Below are 18,449 nucleotides of genomic sequence, written 5' to 3'. Positions count from 1 at the left end.
GAGCATATAACACTGATTCTGGCCTGCTTGCATTGGCTGCCTAAATGTTTCCAAGCCCAATTCAAGGTGTTGGTTTTAACCTATAAAGCCCTACATGGCTTGGGACCACAATACCTGACGGAACGCCTCTCCCGACATGAACCTACCCGTACACTGCGCTCAACATCTAAGGTCCTCCTCCGAGTGCCTACTCCGAGGGAAGCTCGGAGGATGGCAACAAGGGAGAGGGCCTTTTCAGTGGTGGCCCCCCGACTGTGGAATGATCTCCCCGATGAGGCTCGCCTGGCGCCAACATTATCTTTTCGGCGCCAGGTCAAGACTTTTCTCTTCTCCCAGGCATTTTAACAGCATTTAACAATGTTAAGTTTGTTTTTAATGGACCCCAGAATTGTTGTTTTTAAATGGATACTGTTGTTTTTATACTGTTTTTATGTTTTTGATGGTTTTTAAATTTTGTATACTTTTAATGTTTACTATTTTTAATTGTTGTAAACCGCCCAGAGAGCTTTGACTGTGGGGCAGTATATAAATGTAATAACATAAATAAATAAATAAATTAGCATACATATCCACCAGAACTAGTAGCCATTGCAAAGCTGCAGGAGCTATATACTAGAGTGACCAGATACAAAAGAGGGCAGGGCTCCTGCAGCTTTAAATGTTGTGATGAAGAGGGCATTTCACCAGGTGCTGCATGCATACAAATGACACCTGCTGAAATTCCCTTTTCTATTCAAGTGTTAAAGATACAGGAGCCCTGTCCTCCTTTCCATAAGGTCAACCTAATCTAGCCGAATATGGTTGGTGCTGCATGGCAGGAATGGCTCTCGAAGGTTTCAAGAACTCCCATGGCCCTGCTGGGTAAAGCAGATGGGAGTTGTAGTCCAAAACATCTGGAGGGCACCAGGTTGTCTACCCGTGTGCGAATCAGACAACTGACAAAGTAAACTCCAGTGCCAAAGTGCCAAAATTGGAATCAAGCAATATTGTCCGAACCAGTTGGCTCATAGCAAGACCTGCCTATTCATCCAGTTAGTAGGGCACGTTGATACGTGGATAAGTCTGAAGAATTAGAAATGGTGTTTTATTTGTTTAATTGAATTCAACATTATATTTGATTTGCTCTTAATACATCTACTTGCTTAGTTAAAGCAATCTAATGTCAGTCTGTTTATCTTTATCCTTTCAATAAAATGTCACAACAGAAAGTAATTTATTGTGTTTCAGTCTGAGTAGATTCTGAGCCAGTATATCTCACTTCATGTTGCTTCTTTGGGCTTCTCTGCCAAGGCACTGGACGGGTATGTATTGACCTAGGGAGGTGGTGGGCTCTCCCACACTAGAGGCCTTCAAGAGGCAGCTGGACAAGCATCTGTCAGGGATGCTTTAGGGTAGATTCCTGCATTGAGCATGGGGTTGGACTGGATGGCCTTGTAGGTCCCTTCCAACTCTGCTATTCTATGATTCTATGATTCTATGACCCTTTAAGGGAGCTGGGTGGGCAGGGATTGTGAGCTGGCAGAGGGATCATTCAGTTGAGAATAAAACTGCTAGTATCTTACTGCCTTTATACAAATCTATGGTGCGACCACACTTAGAATACTGCGTACAGTTCTGGTCACCACACCTAAAAAAGGATATTATAGAGCTAGAAAAAGAGCAGAAAAGGGCCACTAAACGATCAATGGGCTCCTATGAGGGAAAGTTACAACAGCTGATATTGTTTAGCTTGAAAAAAAAGTAGGCTAAGGGGAGACATGATGGAGGTGTACAAAATTACGCATGGTTTGGAGGATATGGATAAAGAGACTTTTTTCCCCCTTTCTCAAAATACTACACCCTGAGGTCTTCCCATAAAGCTGATTGGTGGGAGATTCAGGAAAAATAAAAGGACTTCTACACACAGCGCATAGTTAAATTATGGAACTCACTACCACAAGATGTAGTGATGGCCACCAATTTGGATGGCTTCAAAGGGGGGTTGGATAAATTCCTGGAGGAGAAGGCTATCAATGGCTACTAGCCCTGATGGTTATGTGCTACCTCCACTATCAGAGGCAGTAAACCTGTGTGCACCAGTTGCTGGGGAACATGGGTGGGAGGGTGCTGTTGCACCATGTCCTGCTTCATTGATCCCTGGTCGACAGCTGGTTGGCCACTGTGAGAACAGAGTGCTGGACTAGATGGACCCTTGGTCTCGTCCAGCAGGGCATTTCTTATGTTCTTATGTACCTCAGTCAGGTTTTTCTCCCTCAGGATTCTTATGAATCCTGCTGCTCTGTTAATTCAGTTGGTTCTGGCAGCAACTAATATGTTGGGATACTTTAGAGTAGGTTTATTTTTAGCTAGGGCAATCCCAAACCCATTGAAATGGGCTTACCTAGTGATCCCTTTCGAGGGCCAGGTTAAGGAAATGGATAACGGCTCTTGGAAGAACTGTGGGGTACATCACGGCCAGAAATAGAGAAAAACCAAAAGAAGAGACAAAGTAAAATGGATTTTTTCCTAGTTTATGACAAGGAGAAAGGTGGGGTGTTGTTGTTCCATTTTTATAATGAGGAAACAAGACACTGATGTATGCACATCTCTCTCTCTCTCTCTCTGAATTAAGTAACAGCCCTCATTTTAATGTACAACACAGCCTTCGAAAGAAGATGACAATTAGGTCATTTTGAGATGCAAAACAATAGGCAGAACAGCAGAAATCAAACATTATTTCAAAGGAATGGCACCATGGTACATTACCAGACAGCTTGATTGCCAAGATACCTGAAGTAAGAAGAGTTCTTTGAACGTTGCCCCACAGGTAGTCCAGGTGGCCTCTCACAATGTCTCCTTTCCCCGGGTAAACAGTGAACTGGAAGCAGGGGCTGCATTTCTTGAAAGCCCTGATTTCCGCTATCCTTCCTCTTCTTCCTACTGATCCCGAGCCGTGCTGGGCTGCCATGGGAATGTTCCCCCAGCCATGAGGGAGCCATGTATCTGTGTGCTGATCCCACACAGCTGGGCAGTGCATCATAATGGCCCAGCCACAAGCGGGAGGAGGACTGGTTTTATGGGTTTCTTGTGGGAATAGCCATGTGATCATCCCAACCCACATGGTGGCGCACATCCCAGCTCTGGGAGAATGCTGAAAGGGCACTGGAAAATGTCAATATTAAGAGCGCAATCCAGCAGCCACATCCCCCCATGCAAGGAAAGTGAGCAAGGGTTGCCCCCAAACTGGTCTTAAGTGCTTTCCCTCCTGCATGGCTCAAAGGGAGGTGAAACCTTTTGAAATTGCGGGCAGGGAGAAGAGCTGGAAGCAATTTGGAGTGGAGAAGCTGCAGTCAGGAATGGGTTAAGCACGTTCCTCCCCACACTCATGGCTTCTCTACCCCACCTTCCCTAGTCCTGAACTTTTCCTCGTTTCATGACATGGGGCTTCAGTCTCTGAATTGGCGTGCAATGTGCGCTTAGTCTGACTTCCAACAGAAAGAAGAGCTGGTCGGAGCTGATTTTTCTTGCTTCAATGCGACCTTGAGAGACCAGTTCCCCCCATCTCCACTGGAAGCTGCAAACACCATGCTACTTGATATAGACCATGGCCAAGGTTAGGGTGACCCTATGGAAAAGAGGACAGGGCTCCTGTATCTTTAACAGTTGTATTGAAAAGCAAATTTCAGCAGGTGTCATTTCTATGCATGCAGCACCTGGCGAAATCCCCTCTTCATCACAACAGTTAAAGCTGCAGGAGTTATACTAGAGGGGTTAGATACAAAAGAGGGCAGGGCTTCTGCAGCTTTAACGGTTGTAATGAAGAGGGAATTGAATTTCGCCAGGTGCTGCATGCATACAAATGACACCTGCTGAAATTCTCTTGTCTATACAACTGTTAAAAGATACGGGATCCCTGTCCTCCTTTTCATAGGGTCACCCTAGCCAAGGTTGCATCACAACAGGGTAGCAAGACGGGCTCCTGCCTGCTTCTGAAATGTTAAAGGCATAGGAACCTTTTGCCATTTGGGAGATGGCAACCTACACTGACTCCTGGTTGGATGAGAAAGAGTTACTACGACAGCCTAAAGCTGTGAAAGTGCATCTTCAATAGCCTCCTTCGCCTCACCCACCTCTCACTGGGTAGGATTTGTTGCCAACATTGCTCTTGGCTCCAGGAGGTGAGGGTATATAAATCTGGGAACTGGCCATTTTGGAACAAAATACCTTTGCTACAGGTGAGGACTGGGGTAGAACTGGCTTAAGAATTATTTTTGTAAGCTGCCTTGAGAGCCTTTATTGGCTAAAGGGTGGAGTAAAAGTGCTATAATAAATAAATAAACAAACAAACAAAGTTTTTTGCTTTATAGTGGCTTATTGTCTAGGTTTTATTTGTACACACTTTATTGAGAAGGATTGTGGTTTGCATACAGATCATAATATTGGGCTGGTCTGGATGTAAAGTTCTCACCTTTATAAGCCAGTTTTTATAAAGGGCTATGTTCTCCTCCCTTGCCCTTCCCTCTTCATTGACATAGGCTTTGACACTTAGATCCTGGTTTGTTTAAACCAGAATTCCTCATTATTTCCAAAACAGAGAATTGTGGCTTGATACTAATGTACAACCTTGCCTTAATATCTTGGTTAGTAAGCCAACATCAACCCAGGGTTGCTTACTAACCAAATAAAATGGGGGATTCTGGTTTAAACAAACCAAGATCTCCACATGAGAAGAGGAGTGAAGGAGTACGTGGGCCCAAGACTGGTTCCTGGCTTCATAAATGAAGCAGGGAACATTACATCCACACTGGCCTATTCTCCTGGTGTTTATGTATTGCAGGAGAGAGATACAAAGGAACGTGTATTTCTCTCTATTGTTTTCTGTGCTGCTGCTCTCCTTTTCCGCTGAGTTTCATAGACCAAACACTTAGCATGATAGCTAAGATGATGAAAGCAAAGGACATTAAGATGACATAAAAACTCTCTCCTAGGGCAATATATAACGGGAACTCCTTCCACTCTTCCTTGTCGAGCTGTTCCTTAGACTTCACGAAGCACCAAATACATATCGCTATTAAGGCTATAATAAAGATGGCTGCAAAGGGGGGGAGGGAGAGAAAGCATTAAAATGGTGTTTTAGGGTGGAATCCCTCCTAAAGAAACAGAAAGCACCCAACAAGTCCACTGGTTGTCATGACCTTGCAGTGCAAGAGTGACCCAGACATTGGGGGCAGATCTACACCAAGCAGGATACAACGGTTTGAAAATTGTATATGCAGTGGCCGTTGCTAGACAAGGGTTTAGCTAGACAATTGTATAGACAGTGGCCGGGGGCAGACTATTTTGCACCCTAGGCAAGGTGAGCTACTTTCAACTCCCCCCCCCCCCCCGCAAATCCCAACTTTGATTTTTAAGAACAGATGTTTCCTGGAAAAAATAAGAAGCACAAAACTTGAAACTGCTAAATTTATTTTAAAGTGCAAGAAATACGTCATGCCAATTATAGCAAACAAATTGGAAAGGAACGTCTATGGGTCTAAAATGCATTATTTAATAGGAATATCACCTCCAAATCATCCCCCCCAACTCACACACACGCGCGCGCACACACACACACTCAGCATCAATCACTCCAAACAAACACACGCATGAACACAAGCATTCACTCAAAGACCCCATGCATGCACCCCATTCACCCATACATTTTCTCTCTCTCTTCCGGGCGCGTTCTGGAAGTCTGAACATGGAGCCGTCCCACCCCAACCCCAGCGTCCCTGTCTTTGCTTCGGCTAGGTGGGCGCAGGGCGCCATCTCGCCCGCCCAGGCTCAGCTGAATCCTCGGGCCGGGCCGGCTCACAGACAACACACGTGAGTGCTGCACTGTGCCCGGTGCCCCTCTTAGCTTGGCGCTCTAGGCGGCCGCCTGAGTGGCCTCTATGGTAGCACCGGCCCTGGGTGTGAGGCCCGGGCTCCCTGCTGTGCGTGCAGATGACGCACAGGGGATCCCGGGGTCAGGCCAGGCTGAACCCTCCCTCGACCCGGGATAACCGGATCTGCTTGTGGTCCGGTCTATGGCTGAGCCCGGGGCTGCGGAAGGTCTAACTAGTTCCGTGGCTTTTCCCGGCTGCTCGCTTACTCACGAGTAGCCGGGAGAAGCCACGCACTGGGCACAGCGCTCTGGGCACAGCGCACTGGGCACAGCCATAGGAGCGCTGTGCCCATTGGGCCTGGTGGGGGACATCACGGATGGGGGGAGGGAAGGTGGCATCGGACATGGTGAGCGGGCAAGCAGGGGGGACATGTCGAGCGGGGGTAGACATGGCAAGTGGGGGTGTGGACATGTCGAGCGGGGGGTGGACATAGCGAGCGAGGGGACGGGTGAGGGAGGGGGTGAGCAGGGGGCAGTCTTCAAGGGGCAGCTGGACAGCCATCCGTCAGGGATGCTTTGAGGTGGATTCCTGCACTGAGCAGGGGGTTGGACTCAATGGCCTTAGAGGCCCCTTCCAACTCTACTATTCTATGATTCTAAGAGTTGTCAGGCTTGGAGCCATAAAAGAATTCCGATGAGAAGATGCTGCCTTCAGAACTAGGGTCTCTGCTCTCTGGGTTTTGTCTGGTGTTCTGAAAGAAGCCCTTCCTGTCTTTTGACTGTCCAGTCCCATTGTTCTAGGCTGTAGCCTCAAGTCTTGCCCATGTACTTGTCTATCAGCATAAGGTAGGGTGACCATGTGAAAAGGAGGGCAGGGCTCCTGTATCTTTAACAGTTGTATTGAAAAGGGAATTTCAGCAGGTGTCATTTGTATATATGGGGAACTTGGTGAAATTCCCTCTTCATCACAACAATTAAAGCTGCAGGTGCCCTGCCCTCTTTTAAATCTGGTCACTCTAGTATAGCTCCTGCACCTTTAACTGTTGTGATGAAGAGGGAATTTCACCAGGTTCTCCATATATACAAAGGACACCTGCTGAAATTCCCTTTTCAATACAACTGTTAAAGATACAGGAGCCCTGTCCTCCTTTTCATATGGTCACCCTAGCATAAGGTAACCCCCCCACCCCCAGGCAAGCGATAGATAAACTAGAATATTACCTGACAAAATGTGTAGGAAAGTGACCAAGGCGATTTGGAATTTGCCCAGCATCTGCAACTCCACGAAATCCAATAGGAAAGCCGCGAAGCCGAAGAACACGCCCAGGAAACAAAGGATGATCATAACTTGCGTGATATCCTCAGTGTTCACATCGTAGAAAAAAATCTTTCCTATCATAATAGAAAGGAGACTGAATACATGCCACCACAAATGACCGGCCATTTTTCATTTACTTTAAACATGGTAAAAGAAAACCATTGTAAACAAACAGATATAAAAGTGCAAAATGTTCCAGCATAAATCGCCAGCTGTGGTCACAAATGAGAGTACGCTACAATACCACTTGTGAACTGAGGCTGAACCAATCAGGAACAGCCCAGAAACAAGCCTCAGAAGAGAATAATAGTTAATAATTAGCACCTGTATTAAACAATCCATCAAGCTGCATTCATAAATGTCATGGCTTTGTTTCATCTGAACTTTCCCATGGATATTGATTTCCAATTGATCAATGAACATTGCCTCCTTAATCTTTCTCCTTTAAGAGCTCTGTGCAATTCCCAGCACAGAGAACTACAGATGGGCTACCAGCCCACTGCTCCGTCATATGAAGAAACCACAGTTGAGCACGTGTTTCATTATGCTGAATATCAGCCAGTTGCTCCCAGGACTACTCTACGATCATAAGAGGATTAGACCAAAGATCCATCTAGTTGAGCCGTCAGCGCCTGCAGGAAGTGGCCCTCTCCCACTGTTCTCCCCAAGCTACTGGTATTCAGTGGCACAAGGCCTCGGAACAAGGAAGGCTGACAGCTACTTTCCAGCGACTTGAGCTGGATCCTTGGTACCTGGGATCTTTTGAACCGGAGATGTCATGGTTTGAACCTGGGGCCTTCTGTCACAGAAATACGGTTCCTAACCTGAATATCATAGAATCATAGAATAGCAGAGTTGGAAGGGGCCAACAAGGCCATCGAGCCCAACCCCCTGCTCAATGCAGGAATCCACCCTAAAGCATCCCTGACAGATGGTTGTCCAGCTGCCTCTTGAAGGCCTCTAGGGTGGGAGACACCACAACCTCCCTAGGTCACTGGTTCCGTACTGCTCTAACAGTCAGGAAGTTTTTCCTGATGTCCAGCTGGAATCTGATTTCCTTTAACTTGAGCCCGTTATTCCATGTCCTGCACTCTGGGAGGATCGAGAAGAGATCCTGGCCCTCCTCTGTGTGACAACCTTTGAAGTCTTTGAAGAGTGCTCTCATGTCTCCCCTCAATCTTCTCTTCTCAAGGCTAAACATGCCCAGTTCTTTCAGTCTCTCTTCATAGGGCTTTGTTTCCAGACCCCTGATCATCCTGGTTGCCCTCCTCTGAACACACTCCAGCTTGTCTGCATCCTTCTAGAATTGTGGAGCCCAGAACTGGACGCAGTACTCTAGATGAGGCCTAACCAGGGCCGAATAGAGGGGAACCAGTACCTCCCGTGATTTGGAAGCTATACTTCTATTAATGCAGCCCAAAATAGCATTTGCCTTTCTTGTAGCCATATCGCACTGTTGGCTCATATTCAGCTTGCAATCTACAACAATTCCAAGATCCTTCTCGTTTGTAGTATTGCTGAGCCAAGTATCCCCCATCTTGTGAATAATTGGTTGAATAATTGGTTGGATAATTGTGAATAATTGGTTAGTTAAATTTGCCACTGAAGAAGACTTCAAAGTTGACATGCATCTGGCAATCAGCAAACAATGACATTGCTTTTAAACAGACTTTTTGTAATCTGATGTTGACATACATTAAGAGTCTTGCAGTACTTTTTGCATATTATTGCATGGTGTGGAAAATGTGGATGAGGAGACACGTTTCTCCCTCTGTCGTAATAGTAGATCCTGGGAGTTGCTGTTGCACCGTGTCCTGCTTGTGGCTTCCTGGTTGACAGCTGGTCGGCCACTGGATGGGCCCTCGGTCTGATCCAGCAGGGCTCTTCTTATGTTCTTACGGTATATGACGACTATTTTGGAGTAATTCATCCAATGTCTATAGAGTTTTACATGATTGTATCCTTTGTTGCGGGCTCTTAATCATTTTAGTTAACTTCAGGTGTAAAAACTGCAAAGTTTTCCTGATTGCCTGTTTGTTCTTAGTGAAGAGTCTCGTCTGCCCTTTGCAAATGCAACGTTCAGGGTTGTGTCTGCTCTACTAAGAGGGGAAAGAAATAACGTTCCTTCTGTGGTGAATACAATTTCCACCCCCACCCCCCAAGTTGTGTAATTTTCTGCAAATACAGCCTTTTGTAGCAAGCAAATGTCTGCGGGTGGGAGTGGAGCTTTTCAGAAGACTGCATGACAGTAGTCTTGTAAGCAATGAAGTATAACCTCATGGCAAGTATCCCCCATGCGCCAGAGGAATGGGACTAGAACCAATGAATGGAATTTGCAGGGAAGCAGATTTTAGCTAACTACTGGGAGAAACTTCCTAACAGTGTTTGGCAGTGGAAAAGAATCGGAGGTGGCTGATTCTTCTACCCTGGAGGTATTTAAGCAGAGGCTGGATGGCTGTTTGTCAGGGATGCTGCACTTGTATCCTGTATCGAAGAGCTTGTATTGAGCAGGGCAGTGGGGGAGGTTGGACTAGATCAGTGGTTCTCAACCTGGGGCACTCAAGATGTGTTGGACTGCATCTCCCAGAATGCCCCAGCCAGCAGAGCTGGCTGGGGCATTCTGGGAGTTGTAGTCCAACACATCTGGAGCGCCCCAGGTTGAGAAAGGCTGGTCACTAGATGATCTTCAAGGCACCTTCCAGCTCTATGATTTTGTGATATATGAGCCTTGTTTACACACGATACTGTGAAATCTGATGCCATTTGGCTTAGAAATCATCTAGAGGTCATATAATTAGACACTGTGTCATCATTTAACAGAGAAGTGCCAAATACGTATCTATTTAAACTTAATCTTTCCCCAGATGTGGCTCAGGGTGCATAAGTAGTAGAAGCATATAATAAAAACATATTTTAAAAGGCCATCTGTTCCTGTGGCTTGCCCTTATCCGTATGGAAAATCCATCCGTTCCTTTCAAAAGATACTCAGTTCATAGTTTCGATGGCAGGTTCCAGGATTGTGAGGTTTCCATTTCCATTCATTTATTGCATTTATATCCTGACTTCTTTTCCTCCGAGGAACCCAAGGCAGCCTACATAATCCTCCTCTCCATTTTATCCTCCCAACAACAACCCTGTGAGGTAGGCTGGGCTGAGAGTTAACGACTGGTCCAAAGTCACCCAGTGAGCTTCCATGGTCGAGTGGGGACTAGAACCCAGGTCTCCCAACTCCCAGCCCAACACTCTAACCACTACACCACTGATTTTGCATTTATTTATTTTATTTATTTATTACATTTTTATACCGCCCAATAGCCGGAGCTCTCTGGGCGGTTCACAAAAATTAAAACCATCATAAAACAACCAACAAGTTAAAAATACAAATACAAAATACAATATAAAAAGCACAACCAGGATAAAACCACGCAGCACAATTGATATAAGGTTAAAATACAGAGTTAAAACAGTATAATTTAAATTTGAGTTAAAATTAAGTGTTAAAATACTGAGTGAATAAAAAGGTCTTCAGCTGGCGACGAAAGGAGTACAGTGTAGGAGCCAGGCGGACCTCTCTGGGGAGCTCATTCCATAACCGGGGTGCCACAGCGGAGAAAGCCCTCCTCCTAGCATAAGAAGAACCCTGCTGGATTGGAGCAAAGGCTGTAGTTGGGGAACATGTGGCCCTCAAGATATCGTTGGACTGCAACTTCCATCATCCCTCACCATTGGCTGGGCTGGCCAGGGCTGATGGAAGTTGCAGTCCAAGAACAATTGGTGGGCTACACCTTCCCCTGATGTAGTCCAACTTCCTGCTTTGCACAGTGGCCAACCTGATGTGTCCAGGAAGCCCTACAAGAAGGGTTCAAAGATACGAATTCTATTGCCTTGTAATAGTAATTTATATGTATAAATAACATTATTATTATTATTATTATTATTATTATTATTATTATTATATTTATTTGTATCCTGCCTTTTGCCCAATGCTACGCCTCAAGGCGGCCTTACAAAGTTTAAAATATACATGCGGGCGGGGGGAGGGTAACAAAACCATAAACAATTAAAAAATACACAACAAAATTATAAGACATTAATGTAGATAGAGGGCTGGATTATTCTCCAAAGGCCTGCTTGAACAAAAAAGTTTTAGCCTGCTTCCGAAAGCCCATCAAGGAGGGAGCCAGCCTAGCTTCCCCGGGAAGAGAGTTCCAGAGCACCGGAGCAGCCACCGAGAAGGCCCTCTCCCATGTTCCCACCAAGCCTGCCTGTGAAGAAGGTGGGACTGAAAGAAGGGCCTCTCCAGAAGATCTCAAAGCACGGGCAGGCTCATAAGGGAGAATACGGTCTTTCAAATAACCTGGACCCGAACCATATAGAGCTTTATAGGTCATAACCAGCACTTTGAATTGTGCCCGGAAACAGACTGGAAGCCAGTGGAGCTGTTTTAACAGGGGAGTTGTCTGCTCCCTGTAACCAGCCCCGGTCCACAATTTGGCTGCAGCTCTTTGAACCAGCTGGAGTTTCCGAACACTCTTCAAAGGCAGCCCCACATAGAGCGCGTTACAGTAATCCAATCGGGATGTAACTAAGGATGTAACATATGATGGGACAGCCCACCCCACCCCCTGGATTCAAACCAGCCACCCCTGCAGTAGTGAGCAGAAAAGAACAGCTTAAGCACTCTTCAGGCTGCAGTTCACAGGTTCTTATTCAGGAGTGGTGGAATCAAGAAGGCCAAGGATGGGAGCAAGCCCTTGGCTGGTGCTGCAATCTTTGGAGTTCTAGTGAAGGGGGCAAGAGTTGCACAGAGAAGGGAGAACAATTCCCACCGTGGCTGCTGCCAATCCTATCCCTTGGTATTCCTTTTTTTCTAGGGTGACCATATGAAAAGGAGGACAGGGCTCCTGTATCTTTAACAGTTGCAGAGAAAAGGGAATTTCAGCAGGTGTCATTAGTATATATGGAGAACCTGGTGAAATTCCCTCTTCATCACAACAGTTAAAGCTGCAGGAGTCCTGCCCTCTTTCGTATCTGATCACTCTAGTATAGCTCCTGCACTTTAACTGTTGTGCTGAAGAGGGAATTTCACCAGGTTCTCCATATATACAAATGACACCTGCTGAAATCCCCTTTTCTATGCAACTGTTAAAGAAACAGGAGCCCTGTCCTCCTTTTCATATGGTCACCCTATTTTTTTCAGAGACCTTGAATGCCGTGCTTCATGTGAACTTCAGTGACTACTGAGGAATCACACCCATGCATGCTGCCACTCTACAGGAGGCCTAGCACATTGCTGCACATGCACAGAGCACAGAAATCAAGCATGCTTGATGTATATCTTCCATAAGTTCCTGCCCGATTGCTAAAATTGTATGATGGGTGGCTACCAGAGAAAGAGCCTTTTCTGTAGTGGCCCCTGTCTCTGGAGTGCCCTTCCCAGGGAGATATATTTATATATTTATGTTATGTATTCATATTTCTTATGCCCCATCTTTCCTCCAAAGCAGAGCAGCTTGCAAATATTAACAATAGAAATACCAATAGAAATACTAATAGAACAACAACAAAAATCTCTCTAGTACAGCCTTCCTCAACCTGGAGCGCTCTAGATGTGTTGGACTGCAACTCCCAGAATGCCCCAGCCAGCTGGCTGGGGCATTCTGGGAGTTGCAGTCCAACACATCTGGAGCGCCCCAAGATGAGGAAGGCTGCTCTAGTACAACAAGATAGTGAAAACATGACCATCTATGCTTCTGTATGCAGAAATTTACATTTTCAAGTATTCACCATCCATGAGAGGTGGCTGTCCAGCCTCTTCTTAAAAACCTCCAGAGATGGAGAACCCACAACCTCTGAAGGTAGACAGTTCCACTGTTGCACAGTTCTTACCATCGGGAAGATTTTCCTTACATTTAATTAGGGAAAACATGGCCCGTTATGTTAGGCCTAGTCGTTACAGGACAGAAAACACCGGGTGGAAGTTAGTCCAGTGGCACGACCAGCGATGAGGGTACACATGGTTGGGCATATGGTTTGAAAGACCATATTCTCCCTTATAAGCCTGCCCGTGCTTTGAGATCTTCTGGAGAAGCCCTTCTTTCAGTCCCGCCATCTTCACAGGCGCGCTTGGTGGGAACATGGGAGAGGGCCTTCTTGGTGGCTGCTCCAGTACTTTGGAACTCTCTTCCCGGGGAAGCTAGACTGGCTCCCTCCTTGATGGGCTTTCGGAAGCAGGCTAAAACTTGTTTGTTCCAGCAGGCCTTTGGAGAGTAATTTGGTCCTCCATTTATGTTAATGACTTGTAATTTTGTTGTGTATTTTAAACGTGGGTTGTTTTTTTTTTGTACATTTCCCTCCTAAGTTTTATAATGTATGTTTTAAACTTTGTAAGACCGCCTTGAGGCCCAGTATTGGGCAAAAGGCAGGATACAAATATAATAATAATAATAATAATAATAATAATAATAATAATAATAATAATAATATTCCTGGCCGTCTTGACTGTATAGGTTGAGACACCAGGTTAAGACCATCCTCTTCCAACAAGAATTTAATTTCTAATCTGATGATCTGATTATTAATTTTACTGCTGGCCCTTTAATATTTTAATATATCAATATTTTCCTTGTATCTACTGTTTGTTATTGTTGTTGTTGTTTTTTAAATGATTTTAACTGCCCTGAGGATACCTGCCAGTAGGATGATATATAAATTTAATAAATCAACAATGCAAAAACTATTCTGCTAGCTTGAACGCAAACACATTTTGGCATCCAGCTCTAATTTCCAGACTTTACACAAGATCGTTGTGGCAACGGGCCCAGACTTAAAGGAAAGAGCTCATCTCCCCCAAAGCCCTAGAAGATTGAGGGGAGACATGATAGCACTCTTCAAATACTTAAAAGGTTGTCACACAGAGGAGGGCCAGGATCTCTTCTCGATCCTCCCAGAGTGCAGGAAACAGAATAACGGGCTCAAGTTAAAGGAAGCCAGATTCCAGCTGGACATCAGGAAAAACTTCCTGGCTGTTAGAGCAGTACGACAATGGAACCAGTTCCCTAGGGAGGTTGTGGGCTCTCCCACACTAGAGGCCTTCAAGAGGCAGCTGGACAACCATCTGTCAGGGATGCTTTAGGGTGGATTCCTGCATTGAGCAGGGGGTTGGACTCGATGGCCTTGTAGGCCCCTTCCAACTCTGCTATTCTATGATTCTAAGATCTTGCCTTATGGCAAATGTGTGGGCTTTATTTCTAGTTATAGCCAACCCCCTTGGGGTACTTACCATTGGGGTAAGAAGCAAAGCAAAAATCAGCCCGTCTCCCAAGAGAATTTCATCTAAACCAGTTAAATTTCCCCACCTTTTCCCTGGGCAGGTATATTTTATAATGCTTTCAACCTAGTGCATAGTTTTCCAATTTCATAAATCAACATCGAAACATAAGAAGAACACCTGTCAGTTATCTGTGGCTATTTCCTCCCCCAAGGGACAGATGTCTGAATGAATGAATGAATGTCTCTTCATGCAAACTCCCCATTTGCCCAATGCATCCTCTTACGTGTTTCCATGTCGATGGTGATGTTATCCGAGATGTACACATCCATGTGGTGAGGGATTCCAAAGCTATAGGTCACCCAAGGTCTTGGCAGGTGGTAAAATGGCGACAGAGTCACTGAAACCCACTTGAGCAAGGAAATGGCCACACAAAGGCTTCCCAGGCTCAGAACCTGCATCAAAGCCGCCAGTAGACTGTAGATAGTGGATAAGGAGAGCTCATCTAACTGCTCATGGTCGGAGCGGGGGCGCAGGCCTGCTGCCGGAAACACGATATTAAGTAACTGCGAAGAATGTGTCTGCATCTGCTGTAGAGGTGATGGGGTGTTCTGTAATGAAGGAAAAGTACCAGATCAGACCAATACCTTACATATGTACTAGGCTGGCCATGCTCTCTAGTCCTCTATTTACAGAGGTCAGTCCTCTATTCGAAGAGCTGCCGGAGGACTATCCTCTGTTTTGAAGGCATCCTCTATTTGAAGAGTTGTCCAAATCCGGTTTAGAGATAAAGCACTTTCAGAAGGAAGAGCTATAATAATTATTTCTAAATTTCCATCTATACACATAAATTTGCATTTGCAAATCTTATGCAAATCGGAGTCTCTTTTGGGTAGGGTTGCCATGCATCCCGGAAAACCGGGAATGTCACGGTTTCCAAGCATTTCCAAAATGTCCCGGCCAGTCAGTCAAGAATCCCGGATTCCTGTTCCATCTGGCCGGAGAAATTCCAACCTCCGAAATGGTGCCTTGAGTCTACTCAGTGGTGTGTAAGTCTCCATATTGAAGTCTCCTCTAACTTTTGAGAACTAGTGGAGAAATGTAATTTAGTCTCTCTCTCTCCCCCTACCCCCCCCCCCCCCGGTTTGTTTGCTTAAACTCTTCTTTGCCTATTATTTATTTGCAGGTGCTTAAGTACTTTAGGCTGCAATCCTATGCATACTTCTCTGGGAAGAAGTCCCATTTAACTTAATAGGATTTGTTTCTGAGTAGACACACATAGGATTGCAGCTTAGATAGCTTTCTTTCTTTCCCTAGACTTTACATATTGCTCAGTTTTTTTAAAAAAAATCCTAGCCCCGCCTCCCTCCAAAATTGTCCCAGTTTTGTGGATTCAGAAAACGGCAGCTCTACTTTTGGGGCGATTCCCAACTGGCCACCCTAGTGTGCTGCCCTGCACGGCTGTCCATTAGCTGACCTCTTTTTCACTGTGACCAAAGGCCTACTTCTCATGCTAAATCCCAACTGATATTTGGCACAACACTGGCCCTCAGTCCTGCCTTCTGCCGATTCTTCCTCAAGATCCTCATTTTGTAGGCAATTCTTACTTTTCTCACACAGTGAATGTTCCTTCCCCACAACTATAATTCTGGACTTCTCAGGAAACTCCTCGCCCTGCCACCAAGTGCTAATGGCTGGCCTTCACTCTGAGTCTCTCGGTTACAGCTACTAGGCCTCCTGCGATTCAGCCCCACAGAAACTACATCGTGAGAACTTGAGGGTGGCTTCTAGTGGATTCGCATGCGACATTTGGTCAAGAAGAAGGCCACGTCTCATGGCACCCTGACATCTGGCAGTGTGTGGTGGCTGCAGGTGCCAATGCAGCCCAGGACACCTTCTTACCCTCCCCAATTTTTATTTAAAGAAACAACCATTTTCTTTCGGGCCGCAGGGACTGCTTCAAGGCAAACTGAGAGCACCACCTAGCCATTGCTTGTCTTCGTTTTCCATAAATGTCTCTCATGGGCGGGGAGTGTCAGGAAAACCAATCCAGGAAGGATTTAGAGAGGGGAGATTTTGGAGGGACCCTAAGAGGGTATGTGTTTTTGTGTGTGTGCGCACACACACAGAGGGATAAATGGATGACGAGTACATGGCATGTATGGGTGTGTGTGCGTACAGGTGATTTGACGTGTCAAAGAGATGGAGAGAACGAGGTGGGAGAAGCCTTCCCCACCTCCACCTTGCACTCTGTCTTCGGGGCAGGTTACTTGACCTTTGTGACTAGCCACACCATTTTGTGCAGGCTAGGGTGACCATTGGCACTGGGAAATTCCGGAAACCTCCGGGGAGCACGCGGGAACCGGAGGAACCGGAGTGGGCCACCAAAATACCAGGACGGGGAGGTTGCAGGTTAATCGGCTGCCGCCCAGAATAGTTTCTCAAATATCCAAAAATGTCCCTAGATCCAAAGCAAACAAATGCCGGAGATATTGCAGGTTACAAGTAGAAGTTGATGGCCAAATGGTAGAGCAAAAAGCAAATACTCAAGCCACTTTGATAATGCGTTTAGCACCCAGCGTTCGTCACAGAGACTTTTTCTTAACATAAAAACACAAGAAGAGCCCTGCTGGATCGCACCAAGGGTCCATCAAGTCCAGCATTCTGTTCACACAGTGGCCAAACAGCTGTTGACCAGGAACCCACAGGTAGGACACGAGTGCAATAGCACCCTCCTACCCATGTTCCCCAGCAGCTGGTGTACATAAGCTTACTGCCTCGGCTACTGGAGGTAGCACATAGCCTTCTCCTCCTCCAGGAATTTATCCAATCCCCTTTTAAAGCCATCCAAATTGGTGGCCATCACTACATCTCGTGGGAGCGAATTCCATAGTTTCACTACGCATTGTGTAAAGAAGTGCTTCCTTTTACCTGTCCTGAGTCTCCCATGGGATTTTTAGCCTTCCTCTCTTTTGTTGTTCTTCAAGTAAATTTGAAAACGTTTCCTATTTACATATTTTCTACAATGGAGCCTGTGGATAGGAATCTATTCATTTCGTTTTTGTACAGCGTGTCATATATTTTAGGTGGCATTATGAATTATCGTAAATTATGAGATAAACCCCAATACTAAGAAATGGTGTGTCATACAGTCAGCATAGGAACATAGGAAGCTTCCTAATACAAAGTCATGCCTTTGGCTTAGTACTAGGCCTAGAACCGTAGTATTCTACGGAACGGCAGTAAAGCATAGAGATGGGTCCCGAGGGAAATCGCTTTCCTCTTTTGCTTCATTCACCCTGAGATGTTACTCCCTTGGCTGGAGATGCCTAGGAGACGGCTCAAGCCCTAAAACCTATGGCCAAATCTTGAAACCTGTCAACCTGTTGCTATGGTTCTCAATGCCCAGTCCTCCAACCCTGCTCTGTCCCAGCCCTGCAGTGAAACCCACACTTACTAGGGTGACCATATGGAAAGGAGGACAGGGCTCCTGTATTTTTAACAGTTGCATAGAAAGGAATTTCAGCAGGTGCCATTTCAATGCAGGCAGCACCTGGTGAAATTCTCTCTTCATCACCACAGTTAAAACTGAAGGAGCTATACTAGAGTGTGCAGATACAAAAGAGGACTCCTCCTGCAGCTTTAACTGTGGTGATACAGAGGGAATTTCACCAGGTGCTGCATGCGTACAAATGACACCTGCTGAAATTCCCTTTTCTGTACAACTGTTAAAGATACAGGAGCCCTGTCCTCCTTTTCATATGGTCACCCTACACACGACAGGTCACATATACTGGGCCCAAGGGCCCAAATCACATCCATTGTTATGCAAGTTGTAGCCTTGTTTTGGGCCCAACCTGCCTATGACGTCAGCAGCCTCAGGGCTAGGGTGACCATATGAAAAGGAGGACAGGACTCCTGTATCTTTAACAGTTGTATAGAAAAGGGAATTTCAGCAGGTGCCATTTGTATGCAGGCAGCACCTGGTGAAATTCCCTCTTCATCACCACAGTTAA

This window comes from Elgaria multicarinata, chromosome 10, assembly GCF_023053635.1.
Source record: "Elgaria multicarinata webbii isolate HBS135686 ecotype San Diego chromosome 10, rElgMul1.1.pri, whole genome shotgun sequence".
In the NCBI taxonomy this organism is placed as follows: Eukaryota; Metazoa; Chordata; class Lepidosauria; order Squamata; family Anguidae; genus Elgaria; species Elgaria multicarinata.
The sequence above is the reverse complement of the archived record's forward strand: the minus strand, read 5'-3'. Positions refer to the sequence as shown.